This window comes from Phalacrocorax carbo, chromosome 13, assembly GCF_963921805.1.
Source record: "Phalacrocorax carbo chromosome 13, bPhaCar2.1, whole genome shotgun sequence".
In the NCBI taxonomy this organism is placed as follows: domain Eukaryota; kingdom Metazoa; phylum Chordata; class Aves; order Suliformes; family Phalacrocoracidae; genus Phalacrocorax; species Phalacrocorax carbo.
Genome location: NC_087525.1, coordinates 15,023,104 through 15,040,352, shown reverse-complemented (window position 1 = coordinate 15,040,352; position 17,249 = coordinate 15,023,104). Strand labels below are relative to the sequence as shown.

Below are 17,249 nucleotides of genomic sequence, written 5' to 3'. Positions count from 1 at the left end.
TATATGTCTGAATTTCTCTGGAGCTTTATTTAAAATACAAAATCCTGGCTTTGTCAGTTTGTCAAACTTTGCCGGCTATGAAGGTGAATTTCCGTGAAAGCTGATATTTTTGTTTCAGACTTGCCCAACTGTTCCTCGCTGGCAGACTTGGCTCTGCAGAACAGTCCGTGCTTACAGATCACCCTTTTCCTTCAGCTTTTTTTCTAGGAATCCCAAACCCTAGCACTCTTCCTTCTGAATCTGGCTATTCATGCAGCCTGGAGTCATTATGCTTCCTGTTATCCAAACGAGCTGTCCCCTGATAAACAGAGACAGGCCTTTCTGTTCTACCGGATGATTGCATCGTCCCATTTCTACCCTATCATCCAAGTGTGTGGCACTCCTGGAAACACTGTGTTCCCAGCTCTCCCCCCTCCACCTAGTCAACACGGCTTGCCTGCCAATTTATTCTCTTTGAACGTGGGTTTGGTCACTCTCGTACAGCTATGCCAAGAATTACTTAGTAATTGCAACGGGATTTGGAGTGACCGTGTAACGGAGGGGAAGACAGATTTGTGTACTTTCTACTTCTTAAAGACACATGAGAGAGGACTCCCAGGACTGGTAAAACAGCTTGAATGTGGGGTCTTAACAGATGCCGAAGGCGCTTTGGTCTGCTTGATGATCTGAAGGTTGGTCTCTGTTTTAATATGACACCAAAGCAAGTAAAGTGCGTGAGACATGGCCTTGGATCGAGCAAAAGGGGCATTTGAAAATATAACTTCGCTCTCTTTTGTGGGGGTAGTTTGGGTTGTGTTTTTTTTTTTTTCTGAAGGAACACAAAGATACTATTTTTCCTAAGTTCTTGTTAAAATTTTGACACTCAGCTTCCCTTGTGTATGTTGTCAGGGTGAAGTAATTCAGGTCTCTTAACTTGCCCTAAAAGATAAGACTAATAGGAAAATGTGAAATTTCTGATGTTATTAATGCAAAAGGTGTGTGCGTGTTGCCTGTGTTTTGCTCTAAAATGCATTGCTCTCATTTTAATCCCGGTCCCCTGTGCTCCTGTTAAGGTCTTTTCTGCACAGCTGAGGTAGGAAGGAGCAAATAGGTGTTATTAGATGCAAGTTGTTTGAACGTATGTATTTTTCTTTTCAGAATTTCTTTGAAAAGGTGAGCTTTGTGTTTTGGCATTTGGAAAGAAGCATAGAGTGTGTTTTAAATCCCAGGTAAACTTGATTTTCCAAAATTGCAGCATCTAAGGTGTCTGTGTCGGACCATAAGGCCTCAGAGCCCTGCCTGCTGCAGCAGGAAGGATTCAGATGCTGTCTGATTTTTCTTACAAGGCTTTAGCTTGTTGATTAGTATTGATTGCTGAAGGAATTGGCCACTTGAGTAGATGCTGAATCAAATAATCCCCTCCATTGTTGCTTTGCCGTGGAACAGGCTGCTGAGAAGCTTTGCATACGTACCACAGCGTGATGGGAAATTCTCTCACAATCCGACTGGTAAAAATTGCACCTTTTCTCTTCTTCTTAAAGTACTATTGACAAGTGATATTTGTGCATAAATTTTAGGGTAATGGTTTGTAGTTACATCTAATAGAATAACAACGAATGGCCAGGAGTGGCTTTTTGATATATCTAAATGATTTAGACACAGTGAGATCTGCCCTTCTAAATCGCATAGGTAGTGCTGAAAAATTCCGTCGTGTCCCGTCCGTGTCCCGTCCCCCCCCCTTCTCTCTAAAATCTCTCTACCACTGATTCAACTCCTGGTACACAGACAGTGTAAACTGAGGACCTCTGAGCACCTGTAGCTAATGCGGCTGTTGAATTTTATATTCTAAACTGGTGTCTTAAATGTTGGTGACAAAACCATTCTTTTGGAATGGCAGGAACCAAGCAGGTTCCTGCCCCACCTGCTCGAGATCTTCGCCGTAGTGCGGGATGCGTGGCAGGTACGTCACGATGCTGGGTGGGGGAGCTGGTGGCACCACAGAAAACAGCCAGGGATTTTGTATGCGAGTTTCAGAGCAATGCAATTGTTCTGGTCCATGTTAATTGGAATACTTAGTGTATAAACTCCAGCTGATATTTGTACGAGGTTACTGCCGACATGTGAAAGTAAGGATGAACCAAATGGCAGATGCAGGGTTGGCCACGTAAGCCTTGTTTCTGCTAATTGTCTTGTACAGAGCCTGGGGAAGTCAAGCGATTCCTGCCGTGGTGCTATTTACAGGCTTGGAGCCTCTGGCTGAAAGGTGGTTGGTTACTTCTTACTTGCTTGCGGGTCTCACTGCTCTGTTGGTTACCTGTTTCTGTCCTTGATCCTGAATTTCATCTCTGCTACTGCATTTTTGGTTATTTTTCAGAGAAAGCTCAGCTGAAATCTTCTGCTAGCTGAAACCTAGTTCTGCCTTTGACATTAGCTATAGCTGTAGTTACTGTGAAAATGCCTCGTTTAGTTACTAACTTCAGATAACCAGCTGCTAAACGCTTCTCATTCAACTTACTTCTATTCTGACTTACAGTACTTCAAAGTATGGAAAGAAGCATCGGAATGGGGGAACAGAACAAGAGAATTCACTTTTTTAAGATGCAAAGAAAATACTAGTAGTAATTAAAATGTCGGTGGCTATTAGAAAATAATATGAAGCATTAATATCATAAATACCTGAAAACACGTGTACCATAGAAAACAATAATGATGTTCCTAGCACGGCCTTTGAACATGGTGCATGAGCAAGTTTTAACCAATAAATGAACAAAGTCTTCCATTTCTGGGGTCTCTGAACTTGTTAGACCCTTGGGATCACGAGCAAATCTTCTGAACATTATGGAAATTACTTTCTGAGCAGAAGCAGCAAGTTAGTACCCGCGGCTAATGCTCTCCTCTCTTCCCTGTGCCCACCGTGCGCTGGTTCAGGGGGAAGTGGATGACCAAGGACCTGAAGGAGGACTGGTTGACTTGTGATGATTTTGCAAACCTAGAGCTAATCCACTGGTTTTAAACAGCTCTGCTGTACTGCATGCGCAATGCACTGAAATCATAGTGCCACCGCACAAGTCTTTACTAGCAGCAATATTGTTGCCAAATGATCTCTGCATATTGATAATGAATTTTCTCTGTTATGCGTGTAACTTTCCCTGGGGTGGTGCGAAACTAGATCACCGAAATGATTTATGAAATGGAAACCTGTTTGAAAGCTCATATTAGTGGTGGTTTGACAGTTGTCTGGCTTTGTTATTTTAAGCGACTTTTATCATGGAATCAGCTTATAAAAATCAAGGGAGGGGGTTGGTGTGTATGCACAGATACCGCCGTATGAGGCCCAAACATCCAATGAAGAAGGGTCCTGTCTCTGAAACTAATAGAAGTCAAATAGTTAATCCTCAAGTGTGGCTCTGTGATAAGTCAGTTAAATGTGCAATAGTCTACTAGAAGATGCATCTCTTTGATACCATATCCCTTATGAACACCGATGAGAATTTGAAAGGCGTTAACTGTTAGTTTGGAGTTGTTTTCCATTAGACTTAGTTGCAGTTGTCATGAGACACATATTTGGGGGTCTGAGAAAGTTTGTTTTGCAGCCTTTGCTTGGGTCTTCTCGTACAAGCCTTGCTTTTGGTTAGAAAGAGGTGATGCTAGGGACTTGGACACTCATGTCCTATCTTTTACACAGAGATCCAGATTGTGGTGGCAAAAATTCCACATAACTTACTGGAAAGCTAGTGTGCTCTGCAGGCTAGGCAAAATTTAATAGCAGTTGTAGCTTCTTGAAGTGTGTGTTCTTGGAGTGGGGTGGGGAAGAGATGTGAACTTGAGTGGTTTAAAAAAACCAAACCAACAAACAAAAAACCCTACCAAAACAAACAAAAAAACCAAACAAAAAACCAAAACAAAAACAAACCAATGGATTAATTACTTGGGGAAAAAATGTTTGGCAAGAAGAATGCATTACAAGTAATCAATCCTTTTTGGGGGGGGGATGGGGGGACATAATGCACAAAACCCAAAAACGTTTCCAGTACGTTCTGCAAGGGGGTGCTTAAAACCAGCGTCAGAACCCCACGGACTTCTCATACGTCTGTCCTGAGGAACGAAGAGCACAAGCTGAAGCGGAGCCTGTCCCTTGCCTCGCCTCCGAGGCCGTGGCGGTGGGGAGGGGATGTCGGCCCTGGCATGCTGGCCGCTCAGCCTGTGGTTTGTTCAGCTGTGCGCGGCAGTGGCTTCGTGCAGGAGGCCGTGGAGCTGCTCCAAGTGCCTCATGTCCATGCCCTGATTTCCATTCCGCTTATCTTTGCAGGCAGTTAGCACCCTGGTACGCTGCTTATGGCCTGAAGGTCAGGCGAGCGTCTTCTCTCCGGGGTTGATGCTGGTTCCTGGACTGGTGCGAAGGCTGGTACTAGTTGTGTGTTACATTAATAATACAGGCTACCACCCTTACAGTTCCGTGTATGGATAAGGATTAATATTATGCTGAAATTGATTGTGAATTACTTTGTTGATATAACATGAAATCAATTCAGTGATGTAATAGCTTTTGTATTATTACTTCAAATACTGTATTACCTTCCTTGGGAGTCAGTATAATGGGACATAAGCATGTTCTTAAATTAATTTTGGTGTGTGGGTGTTGTTTTTTGTTTTTTTTTAAAACATGATGTAGATTTGCACTGATGATGGTTGGAAATAAATATCTTTGTATTTTATAACATAGTTGTCTGTAAGTAATCAGGCTAGAAAATATTTTCCAGTGACAGCAGCTTTTCCTGGCTACTTTGATATCAACATTTGGCATTATCTAGTTGCTCGGCTCAGTGCATTCTTGAATTATTTGCGGGGGGGGGGGACGGGACACAAAAAAACCCTAAAACCCACAACAACAAACCACCAAAAAAACCTCCACAGGACTTAGATTTTTTTGGGGAGCACACGAAGATTCTTTCTGTACTTTTTTCGAAATCTTTAACATTCAGGGTTTTTTCTGCGTGAACAGAAATGTTCTTCGGAGGAATTTATACCATTGTGGGGAGCGGAACACTCTGGTTGAGGAGTTGCTCATGCTAGTACTTTTGAAGTGGGCTCCACGTGTGGGCACGTGTCTCTCGAGCAATCTTCGCACCGTGTTTAGTTTTGGATGTGTCTGCGTTGTGCTCCAGAGCTATTATTACAGCTCATTTAAACAGATGTAAGGTGGTTTAAAACAAATTAATTTGGGTTCCAGTAGCAGGGCTGCTGAAAGGGTAAGGTTTCACTGACTATCTAGCCAGAGCTGGTGTTTTTGTTTCATGTTCATGTTTTAATGGCTATGGCTCACCAACAATAGCTGCTTCAGAGGTTGGTCAGGTAGGTCCTTGCATGCTGCAATCATACCTGGCTTGTCACTGAAGATTGTGTTGCCTCTTTGCTGTGTTTTAAACTAGTGAATTTCAATAAAATTGCAGGGGGTGAAAGTTGAGAGAGCACATTTGTAAGACGGATCTTCAGTCTGTGCATAAAATGGACAAAAATCCAGGGGGTTTTGCTTCCTTTCGCTGGTAGCGGCATATCGCAGCCAGGCAAGATGCCACCAATTGGCATCTGTCTCCGGATTCCCCATACTGACAAGAGTCATTCATGGCTGATAAAAACATTAACTCTAATCATAACTTGCCCCAGTAAAGGCTCACAATAGCTTCAAGAGACTATCTCAGTCTCCATCATTTTCCTGAGCTGAGGCTGTCAGTTTGGTGACAGTTGGGTCTTCCTGCACATTATGTGTTGTGCTGGCTCGCTAGCTGGTGAGCAGCTTGGGGTGAAATCATCGTCTTGCTGAGGCTGCCGAGTGCTTTACTATTGACCTCCATGCTCCTTTTTTGCCCCCATATGTCATTGAATTATCATATATTTCAAGTAGAGATCAAATTTGTAAACACTGTCGGGGTGGCCGTGACTGCTTTAGGCTGCTGGGTGTCGGAGGTGATTGACGACGTTGTTACTGGCCCTTAGAGGAGATGAGGGGAAGCGGATGGGCCTCCGTCCCTAAAATTGCCGCTCCCTTGTATTGCTACCTGTTTACTGCAAAAGACAGAAGCCTCCTTTCAACCGTTCTGGTTCATGTTTTAGCCTCTCTCCTGCTGCCAAGAATATTTTTACTCTGTGTCAAGAGAAAATGAATTCATGCCTTCAGGATTTGTACTCTTTGCTCTGTGCTATACGATAGCAACCCAGTGAGATGTGCAAGTGGAAACTGCATTAATGATTGATAAAAGCTGAGAGCTGTTTAAATTTTTTTCCTGTTTAATGACTATCAATAATTTAATGCATTTACTGTATGTTTTTAAGAAATAACACCCATATTACAGGCTTGGGTTTAATAGGCTAAATGATTCAAGCTTCAAAAAATACAGATTTCTGACATGAAGTGTATCCTCATTTTTCTGTCTTATTCTTAATTAAAAAATGAAGTCAGGCTTGTAAGATGGAGATAGATCTTGCAAGACAAATATTCCTGTGTGCCCCCTCCCCACCCCGATATCCTTTGGGTTGTTGTGTAGAGCCGGGCGCTTGCTCTTGCCTTGCGGAAGGTGGTGGCTGCTCTGGGTGAGGAGGTGTCTGTAGTCACGTCAGCCTGTGGCCCACTGACGGTGGCACGCAGGGGGGCACACGCTGCCACCCTGGCAGCATGCTGCTCTCCAGGACGTGACCATGCGCCTGACTGTCCTGTCCCCTACCTCCTAGGTCCTGAGTCTCACCACAGCACTGATGTTTTAGCTGGTTTATCAGCATTCTGTCACCCGAGTCACTTGGGGGGAAGGTTGAGGAGTATGGCTTTTAGAGAAAGAAGTGCATCCTTCTAGATCTAGCTTAAAAGGGAGCAATAAATGGTTAGAAAAAATTATTCCCCCCATTTCTTGGGAAGGGACCAAATCTTTGAAGTGATGAGGGTCTCCCATTGTGCTTGTGTGCATGGGGTTTGGTCCTCAAGGCTTTGCCTATAAAATATGGGGTATAAAAACCTTACTTTTGCTAGGTACGTACCCTTTTTTTGGTGGCTAGGAGAAAATTAAATCTTTTTTTTCCATTATTGGTGTTGCTGGAGTTAGACCGGTAAGTAAATGTCATGCATAGGTTGGTGTGTTTTAATAAGCATGTTATCTAAATGCGTGCATATGAATAGTGCTTCTGTAAACTTAGATTTTCGCATGGACAAATGTCATTTTGGGAAGAGCTTTTTCCAGGATACAAGGAAAGCAGGTGGGGAAATCCAGATAGGTATAACATTTAAGCTGCAGGAAAGAATTGTGTAAACACCTCTAAATGAAGATATAGAAATATAGTGCATTTGAATAAACGTGGTTCAAATTAATAAAAACTATGCTTCTTGTTTAGGATCTGTACTTCATGAAGTGAAGAGCAGAGTCTTATCCTTACACATCTATTGATGGGTAGAGCCAATGAGTTCACTAAGACATGGGCAAATCAAAGGAAAATTTATTTAGGAGGCCTGTGTTTTGATTCACTCTTACCATGCTTTTATCTTTTGTCTGCGCTTCTGCAGCAATATTTTGGTAACTTTTTCTTGGCTATTTGTAATAGATGCTTGAGAAGAGCTTCCTATCATGGTGTAGATACAGTTCTGGGAAAATAGTATTTATGTATGAAGAAGCTTGTTCCTTCACAAATAGCTCCGGTACAGGTGTTTGGGGTGGAAGCGCTTGCCCTGTTCTGTGTGTGCAGACACATACACGCTTGCACACATGCCCGTATTCACAGGTAATGGGGATATGCTTTTGACTCATACGAAATTAAACAGGCCCTTGTTAATTCCTAGCTTGTAGTCTTTCTGTTGCTGTAGGTAAGTGCTGTGTTAGAGGCAAGTGTCATTTCATACTATGTCCAAAGCGTAGATATTAGAAAGTAGGTTGGAGAAGGAGCCTGCCTCAGGGGGAGGTGAGGTTCCTGGCTTCAAACCAGGGGGCTGAGAGTCCTGCCCTGAGAGTTAAGGGACGGTATCCAAAATACTTGGGAGGTGCCACTGCCATTAGTGGTAGAGAGACGACAGACTCATCTATTTTAGTAAGGTATGTGAGAGAGACTTCTGGCACTGTTCTAAGGAACATTATAACTACGGGTTATACAAGAACATATCTGGAAAAAGGTCTTTTTGTCTGTTTTATCGTGATGGTCAAGAGTAGGTATTTTTAGCTTCTTAACTTGCTTGTTTTTTACAATGAGAAATTGAGATCACTGCTTCCCACAATAGATATTAATGGAATAGTGATTATGTCTCCTACATGGAGAGGTTGGGAAAGAAACAGGATAAAACCAAAATTTTTTACTGTGATAGAAACTTGACCTATTTGTATTAGTGCATGCCAAAGCGTGCATATAATTCACCTGAAGAAAAGTAACTGTTGGTTAAATGTAAACCGAAGAACCTGGAGAACATTTCCCCCCACCCCTGGCCGTAACGTGTGTGAGGTGGTGCTGATGTACCCTCCCCTTCAAACCCTGCTTTGTTGTGAGGGGAGGGGGCTGTTACATACAGCAGTGCTCTAATCTAATTCCTTTCTCTAGTTCTTGTTGTAATGGAAGAATTGACATCATAGAGCTAGAAAATCTGATAAACTAGAGCATCTCCCAGGTTGGTTGTGTATAATGGAGGCTCCCTTTAACAGAGTAGCTCCCCAAGGGGCTGCTGTGGGACGAGGTGAGCCAGCTCTTTGCCGGTCATGTGGTGCAGGCTGCAAGTGAGGGGAGTGACTTTACCAAAACTCTTTATTTTCTGAACTTTAAGTCTCTGGATCAATTAAATTGTGAACTAGATCCAGGCAAATGTCATGCAGAATCTTTGCATTTAACTGTGGGAAGGGAGTTAGAGTTGGGTAACGCCTGGAAATACCACTACCTTTTCATTGTGCCGCTAGAAGAATAAATCTGGCACTGATTCTCCAGAAAGAAGGGTTAATTATTAGCCAAGATCACGTTTCAGAACCCGGGTCCATGTTTCCAGCTCGGGTACTGTCCAGAATCGGCGTGCGTAGTGTGAGATGTAATGAAAAACCAGCTCTCACTGGTGGAATCGAGGATTATATTTATTAAGCTTGGTATAGGAAAGCAACGCTGCTAAATCCACTGCAGAAGTTGACTCACACACCATCTGAGGGTGTTTGTTTTAACATATGCCTCTTCATCTATCTAATGTTGATGTCAACGATTTGTTGGGTTTCGATACAGTGTTTCCCAGTTTTCTGTTTGTTTCCTTCCCGTAGTGGCTGTATACCCAAAACATTTTGACATGTTTCTTATACAAATTATCTCTGGCCCTGCCAGAAATTTAGTCAAGTCTTTTGGTATTGTAAGTCGCTTTGCTGGATTTCTCCACTTAGAATTTGACTTTTGGGTAATGTATTTCATTTTATTTTATTTCTTGCCTGAGGATTTGGGAACAGGGCAATCTTACTTCCTTTGGGGCAAGTGATGCTGGGTCAAAGCTGCATCCCTAAGTGGTACTTCTGACAGATTTCTGTCTCCCTGAGAGTGTTGTTAATAAATGTTTTGGGTTTTTTTTGGTTGGGTTTCTTTTTTCTTCTCTCACTTGGCCTTTTTTGCCACCTCTGGATTTTGTGTTGGATTAAAAATATGCTTCCTCCAAATCTTGTATGGCTGCTTGAAATTACTTCTACCAGTAAGAGGTTGAAAGTGTAAAAATTTAAGTGCTTGAAATGTAACCCCTATATCAATTCTTAGCAGACTTCGCTTGACTTAAGTGGGGGGTTTCCCTTAGCAGGGAGAAAAGGGCTGTCTAAAGCATCCTTCTGATTTAATAATGAAAAAGAAAAGCAAATGATGCATTTGATTCAGGGGTACAGAAGTAGTGTGTGGATACAATTTTTTCCCCCTTGTGCTTAGCAGCCTGGTCTGTGCTGAGCTGCGCAGTAAGTATTGATTAGCGCATAGCCTGGGGATGTGCACGTGTTGGGAGTGATTCACTGAGCAGCATTTCTTCTCCCATCCCCACAAAGAGGGCTGTAGCACTGTCTCCCTCTTTTTAAAAAAGTATAATAATTTGAGTACTCCAGGTGTTGGCGTAAGTTGCATTGCGTCAATTAGTACACGAGGGCCCAATCTGACAGAAAGCAGAAATGTGACCGAGGGGTGTAAGACATGGAGAAAGTGGAGTTTAAACAGTGTGGGAAGGTTTGCCTTTACACAACAGGTTGGGGAGGCAGGTTTTTGAGCAGGTTCGTTTTTGTGTCACGATCCATCCTTGCGCATTGTCACATTATTGCTGGGCCTCTTTATGGGTGAACATAATAAGGCGATAAAGGTTTTGAATCACTGATCTTGTTTTTTTTTCTCCTTAGTTCACATTTTCTGTGTGTCATCTTCTGTGATCTTTATTTAGTTTTTCATTGTTTATTTACACTGCCACTGTTAGTTCATGAATTCTTTAAATCATTGCCTATCTAGAGGGGAATCTGGACAGAATTATTTTTGCAGCTTTAAGTCTTGCTGACAGGAGGAGGGAAGAAGAGAGCTTTTTGTCCCCTAGAGAAACACAGGAACTGTGGCCACTTAGAATTGGACCGACATGGTGGGCTTTCAGGCAGATGCTGTGATGGGAGTGCTGCCTTTTATGCTGTTTCCTATCTGTTGGGGCCCCTTGTATAAAATCTCCTTCGGGGGACTAGGATCCGTATGCGGTTGCATGCTGTTAGCAGATGGGATAATTATGTTTTGGGGGATGGTAGAGGTGTGTGGGGAAATGTAAGGTAGCATAGACTTTTTTTCCTTGTTTTGAGAACTTGCATTCAGATTTTCCATGGTACAGAAAAGGGCAGAGTTTTCTGTGTGAATATAAGCCAACACAATGTGATGGAGAACAGACTGGATGCGTTTCCCTTTGCTCATTCCCCATGGAAAACCCTGATTGCCATTTCCTCAAATATGTTAATGTCTTGCATGCACCCTTTAAAATAATTTTCCACTTGATTTTCCTGCCTTTCATCAGAGGCAGGTACTGGAGGTAGGGAGGGGCCCATTAAATCTGAATGTCTGTAAGTCTCTTCAAATTCATGTTACAAGTGGGCAGAGGGAGAGATATGGTCTGAGGTGAGGGATTATGGTTTTATGGGAGTGAAGCTGGATTTCTAAATGGTATTGTTTGTCACAAAAAGGCTTTGTGGTTCCCTTTCCCTTCAGTCTGATACTTCATTTTGTTTTTTGCTCTTACTGTTACTGAAAGTTTCAGTATAGCTGGAATAGGTTGTCTTAAGAAATCACATTGTCTTAAGAAAAAGAGTAGTTGTCTTTTAAAAAGAAACAGAAGTTATGACTGGTTGCATGAACCTCATAAATCTAGGTATGATCCTTCCAGGGAAGAGTATATAAGCACTTGAATGTCAGTATATACCTGTATGTTGAGTATCAGTATACATGTTGGAATTTGCCTCTTGCCAACTATTTTGATAGTAAATGTGGCTCATTTGAATTTTTACAGAAGTGGGTGTGAGCTTGGCTGAAGCATGTTTACTTAACAGAATGAGTGCTCAAGAATATTTTTGAATGGGACTTTATCCCATTCTGACATGAATCCATCTTTGTTTTTCTTAGTAGTAGGTGACTTGACCTTTATATTCCGTATTTTGATAAGGTGACGATAGAAGGAGAAAATACAGGACAGCACAAGTTGGTATTTTGGGACTGGAGGAGGAGAGGCACAGTAGCTCTTCCAAGGAGTAGTTGTAATCTGTAACCTCTGCAAAAACACAAAAACTAATACTTGTTTCTAATTTTCTTTATCTTCTTTTTTTTCCCCCCACCCCTTAGGAAATACTGTTGTGCTGAGGAAGAAAACAGCTCCCCGCTCCCTCTTCTCCCCTCCCCCCCCCTTCTCTTCTTTTCTCCTTTCTTCTTGCCTGAATTAGAAGCTCCAGGAATGTGCTAATTGGCGGCGGCCTCGTCAGAAAGGTAAGAGATAACAATTATCTACTTTTCGTTTTCGAGGTGTCTTGCCTGCTCAGCTCCTTCTGGAAAGGAGGATGATGTTAGAAGAAGCTTGTCTATGTAGAGTTTAGACAAGTCTTCTAGTTAATGTGGATTGCCCTTCTAACAGTGTGATGCAAACAGAAGCTTCATGAGCTTCATGCTCTACTTCCATGTGCAGGATGCAGTCCCTTGGGAGAAACTAGAAGACAAGATACATTTTAAATGCTTGCAGAGGAAAAAAATTGTGTAACTGTTGTATTGCAGACTGATTAACTAAATATTTGAATATCAGCTTAGATGAGAAGACAGTGAGTTAGGTCTGGAGAATCCGAGTTGAAGAACAGTGTCTCAAAGTGCTGCTTTTATTTTTATCATATATGTACATCTAATCAGATAGAGATTTTTAAAATTGTTGTTTGGGTGGGTTTTTTTTCTTTCTGTTTATTAAAATCTGATTGTGTTGTCTGGGGTCCTTCATGGCTTCATGGCTGGTTGTACCAGTGACAGATAAGATAGGAACGAGCTGGAACCACAGCTCTAGCTCAGAATGGTGTGTTTTGTGAAGAGTTGGAAACAGATGGCAATTCTTCACCTTTCCAGACTTCCTTTAGTTTTGGGCAGAAGTGCACAATGTGATGGGTGAGAGTTCAAATGCAGTGCCCTTTTTGTAATGCTTCTAAGCAATTAATTTTTGTAGTTATCTGGTGATGTGATCCACATGTAATCCATGTTGGTCTTTTGACTTGAAGACCTTTGATTTATGTGTCAGGACATATAAAGTACAAAAAATTAGTGCTGTGATTCACAGAGCACCCTGAGGTGCATGAGTAGACTCAAGTTGGTTGCTAGACAAATTGCATATATATGTCTTAGTACCAAAACTCCGTGTTTAGATTTGTATTTGCTTAGGAGCTGGCTGCAGTGCTTTGAGGTGTTATTTCCCATTCCGTCTTTGTGATAGACATTAATGCTCCTTGTAGTAGAGGCAATATCTTCTGTCTAGACCTCAGCTATTCCAGCTCACAGTCAACGTCTTAACTTAAACCAGCTCTGAGAAGGGGTTTATGCTAACTTGCTAGGCTCTGAATTGGGGAGGCCAGTGCGTGATATAAATTTTTTCTGCTGGATTTGCTCTGTGGCGCTAACATTTGTGAAGCATTTGGGAAGACTGTGCGATGCAATAATGTCTTAAACTGCCCCAGTGAGATTTGTCAGAGTTCATTTGTCAGACCCCTCAGACTAAGTGCACTAAGTTATCAAGGATAAGTTGCAGACAGGTAATGTGCCTTGGGATGTTCTCTTTTTTGTTCTCGATGGTGCAGAGGCAAGCTAAGTCTACCAGCTGCCTGGCTACCTTCTGCAATAAAGCTAATGACCTAATGGGCAAATGTTTCTTGGAGACCTTCAGCTGAAGCAGAGACAAGGAGAAACATACAGACCAGCTAAAGGGTTCTCAAGGAGTTGGCAATTTCCCCAGGGCTCCTTCTGTGTAATTACCTGTCTATCGCTTTGTCTCCTATCTTTTAATGTGGGAGGAGTGTCAGACTCCAGGCCGCTAATCTCTGTTACTATGGAAAGGCTGGTTACACTCTTCTTGCACTTCAAAAATTGCAATTGCTGGTCCCCAGCTGGTTCCCTGAACCTAACTTAAAAATGGATGATAGCTTTTCTCCTTGGTGCCAGACTAAATAATGCAGCTGCCTGTGCTGTTGGAGGCAGGCATTGCCCTGCTGCTGACGCTGCAGCATGCTGAGAGGAGGAGCCCACAGAAGCTGCCTTGTGGCCTCTGAACCTGTTTTCTCTCAGATGAGTGAAGGCTGTGTAAAATTCCTTTGAAATGAGAATTTCGGGGTGCACTGAAACGTGGGAGGCTTGGCTGAGCTGCAGGTGTGGAGGAAAGCTGCTATTAAGATTCGTAGCTCCAGCCGAGTTTTTGTGCAGTTCCTGAATGCCTTCAAACTCCCTGGCTTGGGGGCTGAGGGAAGCGCGAGCTTGGCAAGCTGTTTTGGACGATCGTAGGCATCAGTTGTTGTTGCCTCCCTCCCATCACGCGTCTTAGGCAGTGATGTGCAGTGGGGACAAGTGCCTCTGCTCGATTCATAGGGTCAGCTGAGAGGCCATGCACAGCCCACTGCCATTTCTCTCTGGCTGGACGCATCTGTTTGTCCCTCTCGCACGGCACTGGAAATTTGGAGGGGATTCCCTGCCTGCTGTTCCCCTCCTCCTTCCTCTGCACGTGCTTCCCAAGTTACAACATGTCAGATGGATCATACCTCCGAAGCTGTGGTTTGGGAACAGCTCCAGCACAAACACCTTGTCTCTCTGCGCTCCTTTCCGTCCTTTCGAGGAGAGGGAGACTGTCCCCCTGTTGGACGTGCTCCCTTTCCAGCTGCTGCTGTGACTTGCGTGCCCAGGAGATGTATGTTGCTGAACTCCTGTATGGTACCTTTGTAAAACATGCTCTAACTGTCTGCAAATATATGGTATTTAAGCAGCAGAGGCTGTATTATCAAATGCAGTCATGTAGACTGTATTCCTCCAGGTGAAAAGCTTTGGGAGGAGAAAGCTGAATGTGATAGTGAAATTTGAGAACCAAAGCAAACGGAAATTCTTGCCCATGTCTTGGACTAGAGCAGGCTCGAGAAAGATGGAGGAAGGGGAAGCATGTACCCCTTCCCAGGCTGGAAAAGTTGAAGTGGGATAGAGAGGAGGGGAGAGGCGGGGCAGGGGCAACGGAACAAAAGATCAGGCTGGCTAGTGGCCCACGCTTCGCTGGTTTTTGTTTGCTGCCTTTAATTGCTGTGCTTCCCTCCCCCATTTCGTCGAACTAAAATTGGGCAAAGATAACTGTTTTTTTAACTGAAAAAGCAACCATTCCTCCATTCAGATGGTTCAGAAGTTGTGTTTCTCATCGTTGCACGTAGAGTGGTGATTTTGCACTGACTTTTGAAGGAACTTTATTTCCCTCATTACTTCTCCCCGTTTTCCTCGCTTGCTTGTATCAACCTGAACAATCTCCAAAGGAAAGGTGATACTGCTGCTAGCTAACGTTTCAGGTGGGTGACACTGTATGTTAAGCAGCGTGCCTGTAACAACGTAGTTGTCAGTGGGAAGCTTACCCTGTTTGTTTGTGTTTCTCTTCTCATATATAAATCAAGTTTGTAGCTCGTGAGCCTTTGTAGAACGTTTCAACAAGACGCTTCTTTCAACTCTTGGATTTCCACACACTGCCCCCCTCCTCCAAATCATTTTGAGACAAGTTTGGGGTTAGATTTTTTCATTCAGTGACTGTATTCAGTAAAATGAAGTGCCTGTCAAAGCTATACTGCACCTTACAAGAGGATGACAGGTTCTTCCAGAGTCCTCAGTTTGCAAAGCCTTAATCATCTCCCAGTTTAAATCAGGACTTTACCACTGCTTAAGGCCTTTAAGTACTTAATTAACTTTATGTTAACAATGAGCCTGTGCTCTCTTGTTTTTTAATGAAACCTTTGATATTTTTCTGATTTTCATTTCATGAAGGTTACAGGTTTTAATTTTTTATTCTGATATGGGGAAGATTTAAATCTCAAAATTTTATTGGAGAAGAAAAATTGCCATCCCAGCAGTGCATTTTTCAGGTCATTTGTATGTTTAGAATCTGTTTATGATGTAGTATGTAAGTTTAAAAAATTTTTCAACTTCCACACTTTATTTTGTACCTCCAAAAGGATTTGTTTTAAACATCTTTGGTTTTAAACACACAAAGCAGGGACTTCAGAGCTGAGATTAGTTCTTAAGTCACTTCTTTCATATACAAGGTCTAAGAAATATTAAGAAGCAGAGTAAAAATCTGGCCTATCTAGGCACAAGAAGCTAGATTAAAATGGTAGTAAGAGCCATGATTTTGAATTTCCTTATCCTTTCAGTTGTCTGGGTCACCCTTTTTTGGAGGGCAGACTTCACAGGTCTGGCGAAGTGAGTAAGTGAATAGGGTTGCGGGGAGAGGTGGTGAAAAGACTGCAAGAGGTTGCCTCAGGGCATCTCTATCTGTATGGGAGGCTTGAAGGTATTGTTTTCTCCAAGTAGTGTAGCTATGGCAATGACCATTTGTTGTCGCTGGTTAAAACCCTTCAGTTCTTCAGCATTAGCTGAGCCAGCCCTGGGTCGCTCGGCTTCCCTCCAGTTTCAGCAGTTATGGTCTGCCTGCCTCAGTTGCCCTTAATGCAGTGGAGTTCTCAGTACTCCTCGCCATCATTGTATTTGAGGTGTACAGACCTACTTCTGAATATAAAACTGAATTTACTTAGGAATAAGTCTGATGTGGGGTGGCGTGTTCCCTTGTGCTGGGGCATCCCTTCCTTCCCCGCTCCACCATCCCAGCGAGCTGCCTTTGGGTCATTGCTCGACTTTTCTTTGCGTGCAGTGCCAGGGGTTGAAGGGCTGCTTCTGGATGCTAGATGTCTGCCCACCATCTCCCCTGGGGTGTAAGTAATTGCACTAAGCATTGAGTGAGGTGGGTTCTTGCCCTCTCTGGAGCTTTGCAGGCCTGGTAGGAGGAGCTCTGCTTTGCGTGACTTGCAGTGGCCTCTGTAGAGCGGTGGGAGTGCACATTGACAGTCTGCAGGAAGGAGTTTTTTGGAAAGAAACTGTGGTGCTAATCCATAATTAGTGTCTGAGAGGAACAAAGTGTAACGCAGCGGTATTAGTGGAGGTGGCAGTTTCTAGTATTTTGCTTTTGCTTATGTTACCGGTTAGTCCCTCAAAGGCTGGAAGGCCTGAATCAGGTTTGAATGTTGTTGAAGTTAGCAATGGAAAAAGACCTGGTTTACTGCCTGATTTCCCTACAAGTGAGGACTGTTCCCTCCTACCAGGGAACGACCCATCTGGGTGCATCCTGTTCCGTCCTTCCGCTATGCAAAGATGCATGTGAATTCCTTAATATATTAAAATATTTTGCTTGTTAAAAAAAAAAACAACAAACCAAAAACAAAACAAGAACACAAAACAAAAAACAAACCAGCAGAATTATTCTCCCCCAAAACATGTATTGTAAAGTATGAATGGAAATCATGATTTGATGTTCCAAAACAGTGTTTCCTAGGTTTGTTTTTCTTCTCTACTGTGTCTGGTATGCACATGGTTAAGGTGTAGAAAATGTAGCACTGCCTGGGGCGTTGGGAGGACTGGGTGCTACTTACAGCTCAGGTGGTGGTGCCAGGAGGGGGAGGGATCCCTCATCTCGCCTCATCCCTTTTAGGTTTACCCCATGGGAAGAATCCTGTTCCATTAGCCCAAGCATGAGGGTAGAG

The 17,249-nt window shown here is 43.0% G+C and overlaps 1 protein-coding gene across 7 annotated transcripts in view; it reads left to right on the top strand.

Moving 5' to 3' along the window:
• Positions 1 to 17,249, top strand: part of ZMIZ1 (zinc finger MIZ-type containing 1) — a 358,482-nt gene that overhangs the window by 40,121 nt on the left and 301,112 nt on the right. For all 7 annotated transcript variants that reach the window (XM_064464893.1, XM_064464894.1, XM_064464902.1 and 4 more), the window contains exon 2: positions 11,800 to 11,940. The gene's annotated coding sequence lies outside the window, so the exon portion shown is untranslated. The remainder of the gene's footprint in view (positions 1 to 11,799; positions 11,941 to 17,249) is intronic.